Source organism: Lissotriton helveticus, chromosome 1_1 (genome assembly GCF_964261635.1).
Source record: "Lissotriton helveticus chromosome 1_1, aLisHel1.1, whole genome shotgun sequence".
NCBI lineage: Eukaryota > Metazoa > Chordata > Amphibia > Caudata > Salamandridae > Lissotriton > Lissotriton helveticus.
The window spans coordinates 388618854-388632150 of record NC_136057.1 but is presented as its reverse complement, the minus strand read 5'-3'; positions in this window follow the sequence as shown (position 1 = coordinate 388632150).

Below are 13297 nucleotides of genomic sequence, written 5' to 3'. Positions count from 1 at the left end.
CGGGGGAGGTCCTGCCCCTACTGGTTCCAGCCATGTCAGGTGGCACTGCCCCCCTGGGTCCAATAAACTGAGGGGGCTCTGCCCTCCTGGTCCAGCCACTTCACGGTGAACTACCCCTTGAGAGGGCCCTCTGCCCCAGCCACGTGAGAAGACACAGCCTCGAGGAGCAGTCACAGGAGCGTCTGCTGCCCTCTGGGAACAGTCATATGAGGGTGCTGCCCCTCTGGTCCAGGCATTTGATAGGGCGCGCTCCTCAGTGAACAGTCATTTGATGGGGCGCAGGATCTTGGGTCCAGTCACATCAGCCTTATTTTATTTGCAGATCCTCAAACAGAATAAATGTGTCTGATGGCCTATAAATACATATCCCCTGCCGTTCACCTGAGAAAGTTGGTGGGAAAATAAACATCCCACCATTATATTTGTGGCAGCCAGTAGAGTAGATCAGCGTAGGGATTATCCTATATCATGCACAAGGCACTTTTGTTTCATCTGTGGGCGTGGGCGGGGGGGGGGGGCAGAGAAGGAAGGGAGAGTGAGAGAGGGGCAGGGTAAACTGAGGGCTGTATTGATGCACCGAGGATGGTGGGTGCCTAGTTTTTTTAATTACAGAGATTCAAAGGTTTAATGCAGAGGAAGGAGTGTGTAGTGAGCTTAAGTGTGAGGAGCAGGCAGAGTGAAGGCTCGGAGGGTGCAGTGAGGGTCGGGAGGGACAGAGAGGGCTGAAGTGAGTGCGCCAGTGCAGAGGGGAGTGCTGGACAGTGAATGGGTTGCAGTGAGGGTTGTAGTGAGTTATGGAGTGGAAGTCTGATTCTGTGAGGGATTTAGTGAGTGCTGGGGGTGAGGGTTGTAGTGAGTTCTGCAGTGGGAGTGTGTTCCAGTAAGGTATTAAGTGAGTGTTGGAGGGTGAGTGTTTTGCAGTGAGGGTTGTAGTGAGTTCTGGAGTGGAAGTCTGATTCTGTGAGGGATTTAGTGAGTGCTGGGGCGAGGGTTGTAGTGAGTTCTGGAGTGGAAGTAAGATTCTGTGAGGGATTTAGTGAGTGCTGGGGGTGAGGGTTGTAGTGAGTTCTGGAGTGGAAGTCTGATTCTGTGAGGGATTTAGTGAGTGCTGGGGGCGAGGGTTGTAGTGAGTTCTGGAGTGGAAGTAAGATTCTGTGAGGGATTTAGTGAGTGCTGGGGGCGAGGGTTGTAGTGAGTTCTGGAGTGGAAGTGAGTTCTGGAGTGGAAGTCGGATTCTGTGAGGGTTTTTGTGAGTGCTGGGGGTGATGGTTGTAGTGAGTTCTGGAGTGGGAGTGTGTTCCAGTGAGGTATTTAGTGAGAGCTGGGGGCGAGGGTTGTAGTGAGTTCTGGAGTGGAATTCTGTGAGGGTTTTAGCGAGTGCTGGGGGTGATGGTTGTAGTGAGTGCAGTAGGTCATGCATATGCGAGCGATTAAGCTATTGGCATTGTAAATGACAGCCATTTATTTATGATATAAAAATAAAAAAAATTGTCATAAGCAATACCTTTAATAATGCCGAGACCATTGCATTGTAAATGCTTGTTATATTTGCTCATGGAATTCCCACGGCCTAACAACCTTGCTTGGGGACCAAGACATGGCGACCTTCATAAAGAACTTTGAAGTAAACGTGGGATATGTCTAAAGCTCCGCTTACTGGATATTATGAATACACAAACTTTGCATCTCGCTCGTCTGTCTATGGTCGTGCAAGTAGTGGACTATCCACCTACGTGTAATTGGCCCTGGATATTAAGCACCATGAAATTGATTTTTAGCTAGCATGGCTTCTATGTATTAAAGTGGATCTAAAACAACCAATAATATTTTTAAATATTTACTTAAGTACAAAAAGTTCTGTTAGGATTTCCCAATTTACTGCGCTCTGGGAAGTAGTCAAAATTTTGAAATATCAATATACTGCAACTATGTTTATCATATCAGGAGGCTTTAACATGCATTTGCTCTCCAAACACTGAGCCGACAAACCAAGCAGAGCTTTAATGCAGATGTTCCGTTCCATGCTTAACAAATATAATCTCATGTTAATACAAGAAGACGTACAAAATAGTATTGAGAACGTTCCAACATTTAAAAATGTATGGCAACACTCTTCTATAGACTATACCATCATCTCAAAGGATCTTGCACCGTCCCTTCGTGACTATCAGGTGACCCCAAGAGTAGAAAGTGCCCACAACCCTCAAGTAATGTCACTGGTCATATCGGTTCATCATCTGCCTGAGTCAAGGTCTATGGTAACCAGGTCAACGGCCTACAATTTGAAGACTAGTGTGGGATTCGTCAAATCAGATGGAAATCTGGGCATTTATAGAACATGCAATTACCAAAGCGCTAACCAAGAAATGTCAAGGGAAGACAATGGTTGAAATCTGGCAGTGTTTCTGTGCTTCCCAATTAGATTGTTTCTCCTCGACAAAAACATCAAGAGAATACCCTACAAGGCCAAAAAGATAAGGATGGTACACAACTAGGTCACACCAGTAAAAAAGGGAACTTAATAAAGCTACAAGGGCAATCTTCAGGCGACCAAATTGTGGCCTAAATTCCTCACAATTGTGCAGTTTAAAACTCCTCAGAAGAAAATACAAATATGAAATATAGAAAGCCAAACATACACATTATGAGAGAACATGGGCTGAGTTGCACTTTGCTAGTAAAACAAAAAATCCGAAAAAGTTTTGGGGACTAATAAACAACCTTGAAAATCATAGTAGAATAGCCAACAGCGCCAATATTCCTGACCAACGCTGAGCAGCTCTTATTCACAGTTTAAATGGGGCCCCTACAGACAAGCAATACCATCAATTACCCCATGCTAAGTACATTGAGTAATGGAAATAGCAGTGCTATAAGAAGTGACCAAAAGCTCAACGAAGCCAAATTGTTAGCTATGGAAACATGAAAGGTACATCAAGTCAAAATGGCAATATGCAGTATTTGATCAAATGGTGCGCCAAGGCCCAAGGGGATTCCGAACTCGGTCTTCAAGGAAATCCCGAAACTTCTGTTCAATGACATTGTAAAATTCAAGATGGTCCGGGATTCATGGCAGGGAAGTATAATCCAGCCAATTCATAAAAGTGATCCACTAGAAGATACAGCTAACTACAGGCTGATTGCCCTAACAGACGTGTAGGCAAAGATTTTCTCAGGCTGTCTGCTCAACGATCTTGAAGAATGGGCCGCTAAAGAAGAAATCATTCCTATATTTCAAACTGGTTTTCAAAGGGGCGAATCAATGATTACAAACTTCACCTTACTAACTTTATCTGGCAAAGCATAAAAAGCAAAAGCTATATATTTGTTTTGTTGATCTTAAGGCCGCTTTTGTATCTGTCCCCCGCAATTTGCTTTGGGCGAAGCTATCTGCATGGGGCGTTCCAAACCAATTGTTAGATATGATTATATTGCTTTATTCCAATACATGGGTCCAGGTTAAGGGTGGGGATGGTGGGTGAACAACTCACCAATTTAAAACGTTTAGTGGTCTTAAACAAGGTTGTGTCTTAGTACCTTGTCTTTTTAATCTTTTTATGGTCGATCTACATTCACATGTTAAAAATGTTAATGCTCATTCGCCTAATCTGGCTGGACATAATATAAAATATCTACAGTACACAGATGATACCATATTGTTAAGCTATACTCCGATAGGTTTACGAAAATTAATAGCAGATGAACACTAAAAAAACAAAAATAATGACGATTGGTTGGACTAAATCAGACATGAGAGTTTGGAACATCAATGGTTTAAAGATGGAAACTGTAAAATTTTGTAAATATTTAGGTATTACATTTGACGACCAATTTTCTTATAAACAGCATTTTCTTAATTTAAAAGCGAAAGCTACGGCGCTGTTTTTTGCTTTTAGAAAGCTGAGAGACCCGTTGGAATATCCGAACCATGGGCGCTTACTCAAAGTAATGAAAGCTAAGCTGATTCCCTCTCTGGACTGTGGGTCAGTAATCTTTCAACGGAAAGACAAAAAAATTCTCTATAATCTACAGATAAAAGTTTTTAAATCATTCTTTAAAGTTCCAAAGAACATCGGGCATGCCAACGTTAGATTGGAATTTGGCTCAAAATAAGGCAATCTGCATTTTTAAATTCTTTATACTCCTTTTTTTGTTCAGACCTAGGCACACTGGCAACTTTTTGCTGGCTGGAAATAACGGGGGTATGAGTATGCTGAGGGTTGGAGATTATGTTTAATGGAGAGCTTAAGCAATTTTAAGTCTTCGTCTTTCAAAGATGTAGCTAGAAATAAAGCCATGTTCAGACAGGAACTAAACCAAAAAGCTAATTTCCTAACGATTTTATTGGACAAGGACAAAGTTTGCCAAAAAAAGTCATGCATGGTCTGTTATCAATTCATTTACTAAATTGGACCAACAATTTTATCTTATTTCCCACTTAAAACCATTTATAAGAGACACATTGTTGCTGTTACGACTTGGGAGATATCCCACAGAGGATGGAACCCCTCCATGGGTACAAAAATGGCCCTCAAATGAATCACCATTGCATATTTTATCTATTTGTCCCGAACTGTGAGAAGAGAGGAAAGCCCTATTAAAATCCATCCTTAAAGAAAATGGGGTGAGGACACGTTGGCAAGCAATTATAACTTGCCTCTGTGGGAAATTGGCTCTTCTGACGACTCAGTTTGTAAAGTTTATTCTCTTTGCAGAAAAAAAGTTAACCGTTGAGTGTGCCACCTGTGGTTAGGGGCCTGTGATAACCAGTAATCAGCTCGTTCAACGATGCTGCCCCAAAGGCACTGTTGTCAACTATAACTTAATCTGACAACTGTTTAGATTGTTGACTCACGTAAGAAAGGTTTCTTTAAAATCATTTGCACAGTGGCACTTGAACTACTGCATTTATTTATGGCATTTTATATAATGATATTAAAAAAGGGTGTGTGTATGTAATTCCTAGGAGACTATGGGCCATATGTATCAAACTTCCTTTTTACGATTCCCAATTAGCCATTTTTCGCGAATCGCAAAATGAGAATTGCAAAACGGTTTGTACATAAAAACTCGCAAAAAAATAGCTATTCCGTAAAAATTGCTATTGTCATTGCGATATGCCAAATAGCAATTCCTTAATCCAAAAAAAAAAAAAAAAACGCAAAATTGCAAATTCGCAAATCTGAGAATCGGAAACTCAGGTGCAGCTTGATGACATCACAACCACGAAGTGTGACTACCCATGCTACATCTGTGTTTCAGAAGCACAGGGAGAGACTAGGAGTTGAGGTGAGGGATCACTGCAGTGCTACACTCAATGGCAGGGACTGGAGACATGGCCAGCAAGGACAATCAGCAGCAGGGGAGACACCCAGAAAAAGGAAACACAAGTTCTCAGAAAGTGAGCTGGAGGTCCTGATTCAGGAAATAGTTGTTAGCCATGAGCACCTCTTTGGCAAGAAGTCCCTGCGTGTGCCTGAGCCACACAAGAGAAGGATATGGGCAGACATCCAGCATAAAGTCAACGCAATTGGCGTCACCCACCAAAGCGTGGAAGACCTCAGGAAGCGCTGGTATGACATGCTCCAGCGCTCAAAGGAGAAGGTTGCTGCCAGGTTGGAGCAGGCTAATAAGACCGATGGTGGAACCTCTACTGCCGGCCCTTCAACACCACTCTAGGAAATGGTTGAGGGGACCCTGCTTCCGGAGAGTGTTATGGGCGTGGCAGACCTGGACAGCTCTGACCCCCCGGAATCAAGACAAGGTAAGAAGCATGCCATCACAACCCTGATACCACCTACTTCCCCCACACACCCAGGAGAGACCCAGGGGCACAACAAAACTATAAGTCCAGTGCAGGTACACAAGCACACACAGCAATACATTATGGGAGATGTAGTCACATGCACCTAACAGTGGAGCATTGACACTCAGCCAGTCCCAACCAGTATGTGCGTATCATGAATGTCAAAACACAGACAAACACGACCCATGTAACTCCAAACAGTGAAATTTAATGCATGACAAATGCAAGGCAGGACAGAAAATTAATGTGTGTATTTACGTCCACAGCACTAGCAGAAACACAGGGAACAGTCAGTGGAGGCGCGGATGAATCCCACAACCCAGAGGCGACAGGGCAAGAAGAGGAGGAGGGCAGCCCAGTTATCCCTCCAAAACGCAGCAGGCGGATTGCAGTGCCACCATTGCCCCCGCTGGAGGAAATGGCCCAGGACACCGATGTCGATGTCCAACCAGTCCCGGGACAGTCAAAGCCACAACACTGTGCTCGAGCACGTGCAGATCCAATACCGCCAAAATACCATCCAGGCGCAGGGCACGTGCATCCACCAGTGCAGCAGTCACAGAAGAGGACACAGTCTTCAGAGGGCTGAAGGGCCACATGTTAGAAGTCCAGCGCCTGCAGGCAAGAAACATATGGTCAATACACAGGCAAATCAGGGTTGGCTTCATGGGCATGACGGGTGCCCTGAAGGCACTCTGTGCTGAACTGAGGGCGGATTGTGTTGCTAGGCACAGGGAGATGCAGCCTCTAGACCTCTACACCAGGGTGGTCAACCCACTTACCGCAGCGACCAATGTGCTGTCAAGGCGCAGCATCAGTATGCAGCATGAGGTGGCACACTGCAGCCAGGATGTGGCAAGGGTCCTGGTACATGTGACATGTGCTGCAGATCAGATGCTGGCAGCTGCCACTACTGGCCCGGGAGTCCTCACTTAAACAGACGAGGATGCCCGATCTGGCAGGAGCAGCATTACACCCCCGCCCCCCCTCGCCGGATAGGCGCTGTAGTGTGCGTCACAGAAGGGCTTCTGAGACAGGTGAAGAGGGCACTGTGCACACACAGCGAGGGGCTACGGGCTGACAGCGCTGCAGTTGAGGTGCTCAGACTTGGACATGGAAATGGGTCCATCAACCCAGTGTACACGGACATTTGGTCTAGATTGTTAATTTGTTCTGTGATTCTAACATGTGCTGGGCATTGAACAATACATTGTGTGCTACACAGGCTGTGTGCATATATTTATCCTGTACTGAAAGAAATTAAACAGTCTCGTAATTGGTATTTAGCATTGTGTCATCTTTTCTTACCTAGAAATAGTTCTATGTGATCTCATCTCGCCTCTGGCGCCCAGCAGCAGCTCCAATTATACGGCCTGGCATGCATCCTGGAGCTGGCCCTTCCTCATCTGATGATTCCGATTCGCTGAGCTCCACTGGTGTGCCTTTCCTGGTGGCGATGTTTTGCAGCAAGGCACACACTACCACTATCTTGCAACAGGTCTTAGGGCTGTATTGTAGTGCCCCTACACTCTTATGTAGGCATCGGAATCTGCTCTTGAGTATGCCGAAGGTCCGCTCAATGGTACATCTGGTTGCTATGAGGGCACTGTTGTACCTCCGCTCCACAGCGTTTGGCAGGATTCCTAAAAGGAGTCAGTATGTATTCACGGACTGCATAAGCACTGTCATCTGTGGGACACCCCCGCGCCGCACGGCCACCAGCTGCTGCGTGTGCCCCTTCGCTGTGCCCTCTGCCTCGCTGCTTGCCTCGCTGCCGGCTGACCCTGCTGCTCTGTTGTGTTTTTGACAACCATTTGTGCTTGTTTTTATTTTTCCTAGTTTCGGCCCGTGTCAAGCGTCTTTTGACTGTCATTTGTGCTTGTTTGTATCTCTCTTTGTTTTTGCCCGTGTTTAGCGTTTTTACTGTAACTTGTGCCTGTTTTCTTGGTTTTTGACCGTCCTCCGGCCTGTTTCCCGCCTCCCTCGCCGCCCCCCGCTTCCCGCCACCACCGCCGACCCCGCCCCTTTTTTCCTTCTGTTCCCTCCCCGCTCCCGCCTCCCAGCTGCTCCGCCCACCCGCGCACTTCGCCTTAAATGGCGACCATGCGAACGCGCAGCGTTGACGCGCAGCGGGCGCGCCGATTGTGCGCCGAAGGCGCGCCAAAGGTAAGCCCGTCTGCGCCCGTCCGCGACCGGATCGCGACCAGCGCCAGGACCCCTGGCCCCCACCGACGGAAGCCGACCCGACGAACCTACACCGCCGCCGATCTCATCGCACTCAACACCGGCCGCATCCCGGGATGTCATAGAGCCGCCCCGAAGCACACCCACGGACCCTTCAGCTGCCACGCCTGCAAGTTCACCTGCATCCGGACCTTCCCTGCACCCGCCAAGCCGAACACCAGCAGCAACCACCTCAAGTGCATCCTGCTCAACGCCCGCTCCGTCCACAGACACGCCGTAGAACTCTGGAACCTCCTCGACACCACCGCCCCTGACGTTGCCTTCCTCACCGAGACCTGGATGAACGCCTCCTCAGCCCCCGACATCGCCATCGCCATCCCAGAGGGCTACAAGATCATCCGGAGGGACCGCACCGCCAACCAGACGGGAGGAGGCATCGCCATCATCCACAGAGACACCATCCGCATCACGACCAACACCGACGACACCCTAACCACCGCTGAACACCTGCACTTCCAGATCCACACCAACCCGAAGACCACCCTCAGAGGCACCCTGATCTACCGACCCCCGGGTCCACGCACACGATTCAGCGAGGACATCGCCGACTTCGTCAGCCCGCACGCCCTCCCCTCCGCCGACTACATCCTCCTGGGGGACCTCAACTTCCACCTGGAGAACAACAGCGACCGCAACACCATCAGCCTGCTCGACAACCTCGCCAACCTCGGACTCAAGCAGCTGGTATCCACCCCCACCCACCTCGCCGGACACACACTCGACGCCGTCTTCTCATCCAGCAAAGACGTCACCTTCAGCCACGCAACAGGACTCCACTGGACGGACCACAGCTGCGTCCACTTCACCTTCAGAAGAACGACGATCCACCACCACCAGCAACAGGTTGCCCGAAGAAGCTGGAACAAGATCACAGCCGACCAGCTCACCGCTTCCCTGAGCCAGCACCCTCCCGCCAGCTCAGCGAACCCCAGCCAGGCCGCCGACAACCTCACGAAGTGGATCAACAACTGCGCAGACGAACTCGCCCCTCTGAGAACCCCACCCAGCAGACCCTGCAGCAGAAAAACACCATGGTTCACCGACGAACTCAAGAGCTCCAAGAAGAACTGTCGAGCCCTCGAGAAAGTCTGGAGAAGGGAACCAACTACGGACAACATGACCACCCTCAAGCTCGCCACCCGGAAACACCACCAACTGATCCGCGCCACCAAGAAAAATACATACAAGGACCGACTGGACAACAACGCACACAACTGCAAGGAACTCTTCAACATCGTGAAAGAGCTCTCCAACCCCAACGCCGGAAACAATGACATCACCCCGTCGCAAGACCTCTGCAACTCCCTCGCGTCCTACTTCCACAACAAGATCACGGACATACACAACAGCTTCAGCAACCAACCAACGCAAGCCACAACCGCAACAACGCCACCCACCACCACCCTCCGCACCTGGACTCCGATCAGCACCGAAGACACCATCCGCACAATGAACTCCATCCATTCCGGATCTCCGACTGACCCCTGCCCTCACCACGTCTTCAACAAGGCCGACGCTGTCATCGCACCCCACCTGCGGGACATCATCAACACCTCCTTCGACACCGCCACCTTCCCTGAGAGCTGGAAGCACGCCGAACTCAGCGCTCTTCTCAAGAAACCCACAGCAGACCCCACCGACCTCAAGAACTACCGTCCCATCTCGCTCCTCCCGTTCCCGGCCAAAGTCATCGAGAAGACCGTCAACAAACAGCTGGCCGCCTTCCTCGAGACGAATGGATCCCTCGACCCCTCACAATCGGGCTTCCGAGCGAACCACAGCACCGAGACCGCCCTCATCGCTGCCACCGATGACATTCGAACTCTGATGGACAACGGAGAAACAGCGGCCCTCATCCTCCTGGACCTCTCCGCGGCTTTCGACACTGTCTGCCACCGCACCCTAGTACAGCGCCTCGGCAACATCGGAATCCAGGACAAGGCACTGGAATGGATCACCTCCTTCCTCGACGGAAGAACACAGAGTCCGCCTACCACCGTACAAGTCAGAGGCCACCAAAGTCATCTGCGGCGTCCCTCAAGGATCCTCACTGAGCCCCACCCTCTTCAACGTCTACATGAGCCCCCTCGCGGCCATCGCACGCCAACACAACCTCAACATAATCTCCTACGCCGACGACACCCAGCTGATCCTCTCCCTGACCAACTACCCCGCCACCGCCAGAGCCAACCTGCACGAAGGGATGAGAGATGTAGCCGAATGGATGACGACCAGCCGCCTGAAACTGAACTCGGACAAGACGGAGGTCCTCATCCTGGGCTCCTCGCCCTCCGCCTGGGACGACTCCTGGTGGCCCCCCGCCCTGGGCACCGCACCCAAACCGACGGACCACGCACGCAACCTGGGCTTCATCCTGGACTCCTCCCTCTCCATGACCAGACAAGTAAACGCCGTCTCCTCGTCTTGCTTCAACATCCTGCGCATGCTACGTAAGATCTTCCGGTGGATCCCCACCGAGACAAGGCAGACGGTCACCCAGGCCCTCGTCACCAGCCGACTGGACTACGGCAACGCCCTCTACGCCGGAACCACCGCCAAGCTCCAGAAGAGACTCCAGCGGATCCAGAACGCCTCAGCCAGACTCATCCTCGACATCCCCCGACGCAGCCACATCTCCGGACACCTGAGAGATCTGCACTGGCTCCCGATCAACAAGAGAATCACCTTCCGGCTCCTCACCCACGCACACAAAGCCCTACACGACCAAGGCCCGAGCTACCTCAACAACCGGATCAACTTCTACACTCCCAAGCGCCTCCTCAGATCAACCAGCCTCGCCCTCGCCGCCGTCCCCCGCATCCGAAGAGCGACAACAGGAGGAAGGTCCTTCTCCTACCTGGCCGCCAAGACCTGGAACTCACTCCCGACCGACCTGCGCCTGACCCAAGACCACCTCTCCTTCAGGAAGAAGCTCAAGACCTGGCTGTTCGAGCAGTAACGGCACCCCCCCCCCCCCCCACCCAGCGCCTTGAGACCCTACGGGTGAGTAGTGCGCTCTATAAATGACCTGATTGATTGATTGATCTGTGGGGTGGGAGGAATATGGTTAAACACTGTCCTGCCAATGCTGTCCTTTACTAGTGTGTCCTTTGAACAAATGCAATTACCTAGTAGGTATTCATCACCAAACTCCCCACTTGTGATTCGATGGTGTATCCCACTGTGGCGGAAGATGAAAGCGTGGTGTGTGCTGCCTGGGCTTTTTGCGACGATGTCGGTGATAATGTGCTTGGCATTACACACCACCTGTATGTTCAGGGAATAGTAGGATTTGCGATTCCTGAACACATACTCGTTCTAGGAGGGGGGATATGGCGACATGTGTCCCATCTATGCATCCAATGACGTGGGGAAATTGTGCAAATTGATATAACTCCTGCTTGGTCTGGTCTAGTGCCTGTGGTGTGCTGGGGAAGTGGATGTGGTGATGCAGCCTCTGTACCATGGCATCAAGGAACGCGTGGATAAAGCGCAACAATGCACTCTGTAAGATCCCTCCTGCTGAGGCTATCACCCCCTGGAAGCTACTTGATGCCAAGATGTACAGTGAGCACCTGACCTGGATATGGGTGGGGATGGTGTGTGTGTGTCCTGCGTGTGGGGTGTTAAAGTATAGGTTGGAGCTCCGCTATTAATTCCAGGATGCTCTCTTAATCCAGCCTGTAGTTTGTATAGATCTCCTCAGTCTGCTGGAACAAGGTTATGCGTGCTCGAAAGATCCTTTCCTGGTGTCTCCTTCTCTGTGCAGCAGCTCTGAGTCGCAGCCTCCTGACTATCAGATGCAGCCCAGCCATTGTGGAAAAAATCTGTTGCATTGTGGGCCTCTTTAAATAGTTTGCACCTGGTTATCACCTGCTCAGACTTGGTGGTAATTGCAATTCTCTAATTTGCGAATTTCGACAATTCTCAATTTGCGATTTGTTCATGCATTCCGTTTTGCGAAATCACAAATTGTGAGCTCGAAAATTGCGGCTTTCGCTATTGTTGTGTCACACTTTGCGATTTCGTAAATAAATCGCAATGAAGTATGAATCGCAAATTTGCAATTTGCTGATTTTGCGATTAGCAATTTTGGGTACGGAATGTGTGTCTTATATAGCAAAGCTGTGTTTTGTGATCACAAACACCGTTTTGTTGGCGATTCACAGTGTATGCAATCGCAAAACTGCTTCATACATATGGCCCTTAGTGAAAGACACTTTTTAAAAAGGAATTGTACAATGGCACTTAATTATGGCATTTTAATTATGTTTTTTTTATCTTTATAGTCTACAATATGGGATAGTGGAGGCAATGCTCAAAACTTTTTAGATATTTTAATTATTAGTTTTATATAGAATGTAGCATAGGTATTTGTGATTTGTGTGGTACATCTGATTTCTAATATTAGAAATAGTACATCAACCCGAGAAGTTTGGCACTCTTGTAATGTTTACATACATGAGCACCTTAGTAATGGCACTTTAAATATGGAACTGGAGGAAAAATACCCAAAATGCCATTAAAATATGTTGTGATTAATGTACTGAAACGTGGTGTATCTTCGAAATAAGTTTCCAAGTTACAATGTTTTGTTGTGTCCATGTACAATTTAATTCTACCTACTGTTTGTAATGATTTTAATTAATCAACAATAAAGGCTATCTTCTTCTTCTTCTTCAGTGTTCTCTCTCTTTTTCTCATCCCATTCCCCTTCCCTTTTGGGACACCTGCCGAGACTCTTGGAGCGAGTTCAGTAGTGCCAAGAGGTGTTCTAGGAGGAGAGAGGACAGTTCATCGCTCCTGCAGACAACCTGAACTTCAGGTGAGTGGCTGCACCACAGTCTTACATTAAGCCAAACCACAAAATACAGGCCTGCCTAAGCAATGGATTCTATGATGGGTTCCTTTGGCAACTTAGCACAGGTACTACACACACACATCCACACCTTAGCAGACATTACGAAAGCGATATAAGCCTCAAGACAACCCATGGGTATTAAAGTAAGGCTAAACAACCCAAAACCTTTATGCAACCACCTAGGTTTGAGTTTCTGTTACACTCTCCACCTCTTCAACCAGCCCCTATTGCAAACATGGATCCTCAACCCTTACATCTGAATGTGACAACCACAACTAGAGTTCCCTTAGCCCCACCTGAGCGCCTCTTTAGTAATAATATGACATTTAGGGCTTTCATGACTCAACGTCATTTACAGTTCTTGTGTCGCCCCAATGCCTTTCCAA